The 7,500-nt window shown below is 35.9% G+C and overlaps 1 long non-coding RNA gene across 13 annotated transcripts in view; it reads left to right on the plus strand.

The window, feature by feature from the left end:
- Positions 1-7,500, plus strand: part of LOC124950888 — a 51,412-nt gene that overhangs the window by 29,852 nt on the left and 14,060 nt on the right. Inside the window, exon 1 of one of the 13 annotated variants that reach the window (XR_007101469.1) lies at positions 2,647-2,725. The exons of 11 other annotated variants lie outside the window; for them this stretch is intronic. This is a non-coding gene — a long non-coding RNA (uncharacterized LOC124950888). Of the gene's footprint in view, positions 1-2,646; positions 2,726-4,291; positions 5,773-7,500 lie in introns of those variants that run through there. One more of the 13 variants, XR_007101464.1, reaches the window with a different exon arrangement.

Below are 7,500 nucleotides of genomic sequence, written 5' to 3' on the forward strand. Positions count from 1 at the left end.
AATAAGTAAATAAGTTAATAGTAATTTTTACCTATCGCCTAATTCAATGGTCAAAAAGTATATACATACTTAAAGTAACACAATGAACATTTAATACTCGAATAAAGTATAGCCATATATGTATATATATGCTGGAGTTAAAGTTATTCGACTAGAATTCACTCTAGTATTTTAAAATCGAAAGTTTTTTCTTTTTTTTTTTTTTTTTTCTCCTTTCGAGATCCTTTAGACTTTCAAAGTCTTGTCACGTAGTTAAGTTCGAACGTATGTATACCGCATTATTCGACGACGTGATTGGAGATATCTTACGACATACATTTATGGTGCTTCTATTATATATGTATATTCAGTAAATATTGTTTTTCTGTTTTATTTATTTATTTATTTATTTTTGTTTTATTTTATTTTATACTAATTTATGTTTTTATTTTCTTATTTTTTTTTTTTTTTATATTTGGCCAATAAACAATTATTAAATTTTAAGTAGAAAAAAAAAAAAAAGAAAAAAATACTATACGATATTTATACGATCTCAGTGTATAGTTAAATATAAAATGTAAATATCTGTAGATAAATTTTTGACATTTCTTATCGTTCCAGAGCAATATATCGTTTTTATTTTTATCATTACCAATCTATTTCATTTGAATATTATTATCATTTAATTTAAAAAATATAAAATGATAAAAGTACGAACATTTCTAATCGGTCAATTTTAATAGAATCAGAGATTAGATAGGGCAAACAAAACGAAACAAAAATCCCCATTGTGAATGGTGGACGTAAAGAAACGACATAGAGCCGGATCAAACTAACTTCGTCGATAAATCTCATAATACTTTTTTTTTCTCTCTTCTCTCTCTCTCTCTCTCTCTCTCTCTTCGAGGCCTTCTAATAGCTTCTATTTCTTTTACCTTTCTTCCTCTTTTTTTCTTCATTTTTTTTTTATCCTTCGGTTTGTAAGGATAGCCGTATCGTAAGGGCGATAGGAGCGACCACCCCTGTGCGTTCGCGTCTTGCGAGCATTCATGGTCACCATAGAAAGTTCCGGCCGAAAGTGCCGCTGCATAAATTGCCTGTACATCTCAATTCACCCCCTGGGACGTTGACCATTCTCTTACACGTCGTGCTTCTGAGTGACATTTTCCTCTGCGTTCGTGCGTCGTAGGAGACCTCCTTCCTACGATCCCGCATTATCATCTCTCTCCTATCTCTCTCTTTCTCTCTCTCTCTCTCTCTCTCTCTCTCTCTCTCTCTCTCTTTGCGCTTTTCTACTCTCCCTTATACATACTCTATCTAGGGTGATCTTTTGCCTAATGCTCGATCACGTCACAACTGTGACGTCTTTTCTCGAATGTTTCGTTAAACATTGTCGAAGTTAATTCTTCACGGAGATTGCTTATCACTTTTCCTTTTTTCTTTCTTTCTTTCTTTCTTTCTTTTTTCTCTTATAATTAAACCAATTCAAATACTTAATCACGACAAATACTTGTCTCATCATATCGGCACGTTCTTGTTTGAACTTTAATACTTTTATGTTAATAGATAAGATATATGTGTGCCTTGGAAAAATATAAACACTGATTAGGATAGTAAAAAGATACGAATAAAAAAAAAAAAAAAAAAGAAAAAAAAAGAAAACGAAGAAGAAAAAGAGAGAGAGAGAGAGAGAGAGAGAGAGAGAGAGAGAGAGAATCCTGCTTATTTATATCTTTTTTCTTGATTGCTTTACATAATTATTCTCAATAATTTTTGATACAAAAAAAAAAAAAAAACAAGAAAAAGAAAAGGAAAAAAAGAGTCGACAGTACGAAGTACGTAGATACTCGTGCAAATAAAAAAATTCTGTTCAATTAATAGTGATATTATTACAACAAAAAAACAAAAAAAAAAAAAAAAAAAAAAAAAGAAAGAAAGAAAAAAAGAAGGAATAGAAAAAACAAAAAACAAACGAACAAAACATTAAACGTTAAACGCTCAACTCATTAAAACATTTTCTCTGTCGGACGAACGAATTGAATTTTCCCGACTTTATTGTTTCAAGGTGAAACGATAAAAGAGAAAAAAAAAGATGATGAACCGATACAAAAGAAATGGGGTAAAAAAAAGAGAAGGAAAAAAGAAAGAAAGAAAAAAGAAGAAGAAGAAGAAGAAGAAGAAAAAATAGAAAATAGCTAAAAAAAAGAAAGTCGTAAGCGAGTAAAATAACTACACTCCGGTTGTAGAATTAAACGCGAGTCGTGACATTGTGAGAGTACTTGAGGGTGATGACGGGAGGAGGAGTTGGGATGGGAGTGGGCGAGAACGGGCGACGGGGGATTAGGGGTCAGTAGGGGGGAAAGATTGTTAATACATAAGTAGTCGAAGGTTTGGAACGTAACCGTGGCCTTAAAAGGGAAGATGAATGTATGAAGTAAGAGAGCATGTATAAGGAGTATGTATATGTATATATATATATATATACATATGACGTATGCACGTATTAACAACAAATACGATGAAAAATGGTAATAGAGAGAGAGAGAGAGAGAGAGAGAGAGAGAGAGAGAGAGAGAGAGAGAGAGAGAGAGAGAGAGAGAACAAAGGGATGAAAAAGAGAAAATGTTTTCTGAAACATGGATCGGTTGTGTAGGTTGTAGAGGGAACAGTGGGGGTGGATAGAATGGTGGACGAATGGACCAAGGGAATAGGTGGGAGAAGAAATGGTGATGGGGAGAGGGGCAAGGTTGGTAGGAAAGGAAGGGTGGAAAGCAACCGAGAAAGGACGAGGATTGGCGAGAGACGAGGGTTGCCTCGGTTATCATAGTTTGGACCAATCGCTACGTGTATCATAGCAACGCAAGCGCGATCTAAAGCGCGAACGTCGCGACCCCTTTACGTAGCGGCGGCGAATTTCACCGCCGTTTTGGATGGTTTGGGTGGCACGCACGAGGCCGCAGGACCTATCACTTCTTTGGCGACAGCGGTCGGGGTAACATCCTCGTCCTTTCTCTCCTATACATCCTCGTACGCCGTTCGAAAACGGTAACCATCTCCGAATATACCCGCTCTTATAAAACTCTCCATAACTTTATCATCCTAAACTAAACTTCTTTACTAATACTTATTCTTTTTTCCATTCTTTTTATACTATTGTATGTTATAAATTATTTCATCTTATCTCTTTCTCTCTTTCTCCCTCTCTCTCTTTCTCTATCTTCTTTGATCTTCATCTTTGGTCCTTGTTGTTCATCACTTTAATCCTCTCTTTTTCATCTTTTCTTTTCGCGCTTACGTGTCTCTCTCTCTCTCTCTCTCTCTCTCTTTCTCTCTCTCCTTCTCTCTGATCATAATCTTTCGTCCTCTTCTAAGTATTTTTTTTGTTTTTTCTTCCACGTCTTCTTAAGACCTATGTGTCATCTCTGATACTTCACCATTCATCATATTTCTCTTTTCCCTGGTGGTAATCTTTCATTCGGTAATTGTTCATTTTTGTTGCTTTTCCCCCTCCCTTGCCCAGCCCGGGCGTTAAACCTCATCTTTCTTACACTTTCTTTTTCCTTTGCTTTTTCCTTTCCTATTTTTCTTTTTCTTTTTTTTTTTCTTTCTATTTTTTTTTTTGTTTTCTATCCGTAAAAAAAGATTCCTCGAAATCGTCAAACCTTCATTCTGCTCCCCGTCCTCGCCTACGCCCTCTCCTCCTACCCCCTTTTTTTTCTCGCACCCCCCTCCCACCCAATCCACGTTAGTTCGTTCGGAAAATATGGATTCGTCGTGGCTCCTCGTATCGTCATTCGTAACGACGCGAAACGATTCGTATAGTCTTGCCGATCGTGTTTTCATCGCGAGACCGATTAGTTCGCGCTCGTTCTTCTATTCTTCTTCTTATTCTTATTCTTCTACGTTTTCTACGTTTTCTACGTTTTCTTCTTCTACTTCTACTTCTTCTTCTTCTTCTTCTTCGCCGATCGGACAGTTCGAAGATACACGATGAGTTCCATTCGTAATATCTTCAAGCAAATCAGGTTTAATACAAATTTTTCTATTATTTCTATTCTCTCTCCGTTCCATTTATCATTATTTCTAATAAGTTCCTTCGATCATATCCAATCGTTACCAATCGAATTTATCTTTCTTTTTCTTTATTTTCTTTTTCTCTCCTTCTTTTTTTGTTTTTTTTTTTTTTTCGTTTGCGCGTTTTTCTTTCTCCTTTTTTCATTGTTATTTTCGATCTCCACGCAAGTAAAATTTTCATTCCGATATCTTCTTTCTTTCTTTCTTTTCCTTTTTTTTTTTTTTTTCTTTTCCTTTAATTCGTTTTGTATTCCTTTGCAAAGTCGATTCGTTCATTAGTCGGATTTGATTTTTTGAAAGTAGCGAAAAAAAATTCGTTCGTCTCGCGTCGTATCGTTCGAAAATAATCGACAAAATGTTTCAGTGTTTTTTTTTTTATTTTCTTCCTATTACGATTTTTGAGATACGGAGGTTGCGATTTTAATTGAGCCCCGATAGTTCGAACGCATTTGACGTTCGCTTTCTTGTTTCGTCATCGTTGTCGTCCCGAAACCTTTCTCTCGTGCCTTAAATAGCCGTCCAATATTCGAATACCTTGACAATAAGCCACGCTTTCTCGCCGTATTTCCTGTGATTTCTCTCTCTCTCTCTCTCTCTTTCTCCATCTTTCTCTCTCTTTCTCTATCTCCTTCGCCCCTCCTCTTTTAAACATTCTTAAGCGTAAAAATTGGCCGACATATAAAATCTCTCGCGTCTTCGCAAACGAAGATTTTTCTAACCTTTGTTTCTCCCATTTTTTATCTTTCTCTCTCTCTCTCTCTTTCTCTATCTATGTTTCTGTCTTTGTCTCTGTCTCTATTTATCTATTTACTTATCTCTTTCTCTCTCTCTCTCTTTTTCACTTTCCGTGTCTAATCAACACTAAAATTCCTCTCCTTTCTCTTTCTATAAAATTTATTCCTTCGCAATCCCACGCATTTATCCTCGATTCTTGTGATCTGCTCGATTTCTTTTTTTAGTGTTTAAATCCAAAAAAAAAAAAAAAAAAAAAAAAATACAAAAAAAAATACAAAAGAAAAAAAAAAAAAAGAAAACCAAAGACTTCGTCCGTCCTATTACAACCCCCGGTGTGCCTTTTTCCACTTTAACCTTCTACTTATTTCTCGTGCCTGATCGAGTAAAGTACCTTCATCGTGCGTCCACTTGATACCACGTGGTATTTCTCAATTTCCTGAAATTCCTGATATCCTTCTTCCTTCGCAAGAGAAAGAAAGAAAGAAAGAAAGAAAGAAAGAAAGAAAGAAAGAGTATTATAGAAAACGAAAAAAAGAAACAAAAGAAGAAAAAAAAGAGGAAAAAGCATAGCGGAACAAAAAAGAAAAAAAAATATATATATATATATATATATTCGTTTATATATATCTGAAAGAAAAGCGTGAAAAACTCTGTAAAGAAAAAAAAAAGAAAAAGAAAAAGAGAAAGAAAAGAAATAACAAGCAGAAGAGAAAAAAGTATCTCTAATGATAATTACCAAAGAGAAGAAGTTACTAGCGAAACGCGATTACGGTTTCTTTGAAATTTCGGCGAAAGAGAAAAAAGAAAAGAAGAAAAAAAATAAGGGTAGTACAATCGAATCGCGTTGCTTTAAACCCCTTCTCCCTTCCCTTTGCCCCGCATCGATCGTAACCAAGTTCTTTTAACAATGTTATCATTCGGCAAGCCGAAGGAAGAGAAGGATCGAAGAAAAGTGAGTTCTGTGATCGAAATTAATTTTTCTCGGTGAGTAATAAAGATCTTTTACTTTTATCCTTTCGCTTTTTTTTTTCTTTTCGTTATTCCGTTTATTTTCTTCTTTTTTTTTTTTTTTTTTTTTTCCTTTTTTTCTTAAATATTTACTCTGCATCTCGTCGTTGTTTGTGCAATCATTGTCTTGTATATTTCTCTCTCTCTCTCTCTCTCTCTCTTTTTTTTTAATTTCGACATTTACGTGCGATTTAACTCACGTGCGTCAGCGTCGATACGTGATTGGTCCGATATCTTATTGGATCTGTTATTGTCTTTGAAAATTTAATTGTGATATTGTGTTAAAACGGCAATCGAGGAATATAGAGAGGGTGTTGATGGTTGTGAGCTTGAGGGGGCTAGGGGTTAGGGGTTTGGAAGGTTGGAACGAAAAGCTGAGGAGGAGGTAGGGTCAAGGGTTTTAGGAATCCAATGAAAAGCCATTTTACACGAATCGTTTCTTAATTCCTCGTAACTCTTTCGTTATCACCTGTTGCTGCCCGACTAAAACATTGTTTTCGATACGCACGCTTTACCACCATCGATTTCGTTTCTTTTCTGTATTTCTCTCTCACTCTCACTCTCTCTTTCTCTCTCTCTCTCTCTCTCTCTCTCTCTCTCTCTTTTTTCGTTTTCTCCCTTAATGAATGTTATCTTCGATAGCGAAGATTAATTAACAATATAGCAAGATATTAATTAAGAACTGATATTTTTTTCGATAACTGTACGAATTATATCTCGAATTATTTGAAGAGTTATTTGAGTTCCGTATGGAAAACAAATGGGAAAGCATAAAGAAAAGAAAAAAATTGATTCTCCGTGAATTACGTTTTCTTTGTCGCGTTGTTGATCCTTAAAGTGGAAAAAACGCGAGAAGCGGGTGGAGAGATTTTCGCGCGATAAAAGGAAGAAAAACAAAACAAAAAAAATTGAGATTAGATAGAGACCCTCGCGATAAGGGTTGTGACGATAGAACATAATTATTACGGTTGAAATCGCTTTAGCGAGAAGTTGCTTCTTGTTAACGAAGGATTGAGAAATTGGATAGTATAATGCAAGAGTCAACTTTCTGGTATATCCGAAAAGAAAGAGAGAGAGAGAGAGAAAGGTGGGAGTGGGGAGGGCGAGGGTGTAGGAAAGAAAGAGTGGAAAAAATAGCAACGAAAAGGAGCGAGGGTTACGAATACTCCTCACTCCTCTCATATCCTTCGTAAAGCCAAGTATTCGATCGTTTCACATCCCAACCCATCACATCCCATCTCACCTCCACCCAATTCTATCCCCCTATTCTAACCCCATTCTATCGTATCACCGCACGGAACAACGACGCGTTTTAAATCGGTTAATCCCGTGGTCTCTAAACGAAACCCACAATTTTCGTGACAATTACGGAATTGACGGATTAAGCCCCGTGGGTCTCGTGTTTTCTTTTCTATTTTCTTTTTTTTTTTTTTTTCCCATGTCCCAGACATGATATACACCGTCGAAAATGAATATACCGGTAATTTGCATCGGTGTAAATTAATAGGGCTGATAACGACGAAGGGGAACAGAATTGGAACAAATTTCGGTTGAGTAACATCGAGGGTGGGTGGTAGGGGGCCGATGGCGAAAGAGAGAGGAGGAGGAGGAGGAGGAGGGAGAAGAGGAGTAGTACCGAGGTTGGAAGCTTCCCCCGAAAATTATATAGAGAGAGATTCCATATATAAAGAGTAGAATAGTAGG

The sequence above is a fragment of the Vespa velutina genome, chromosome 8 (assembly GCF_912470025.1).
Source record: "Vespa velutina chromosome 8, iVesVel2.1, whole genome shotgun sequence".
NCBI lineage: Eukaryota > Metazoa > Arthropoda > Insecta > Hymenoptera > Vespidae > Vespa > Vespa velutina.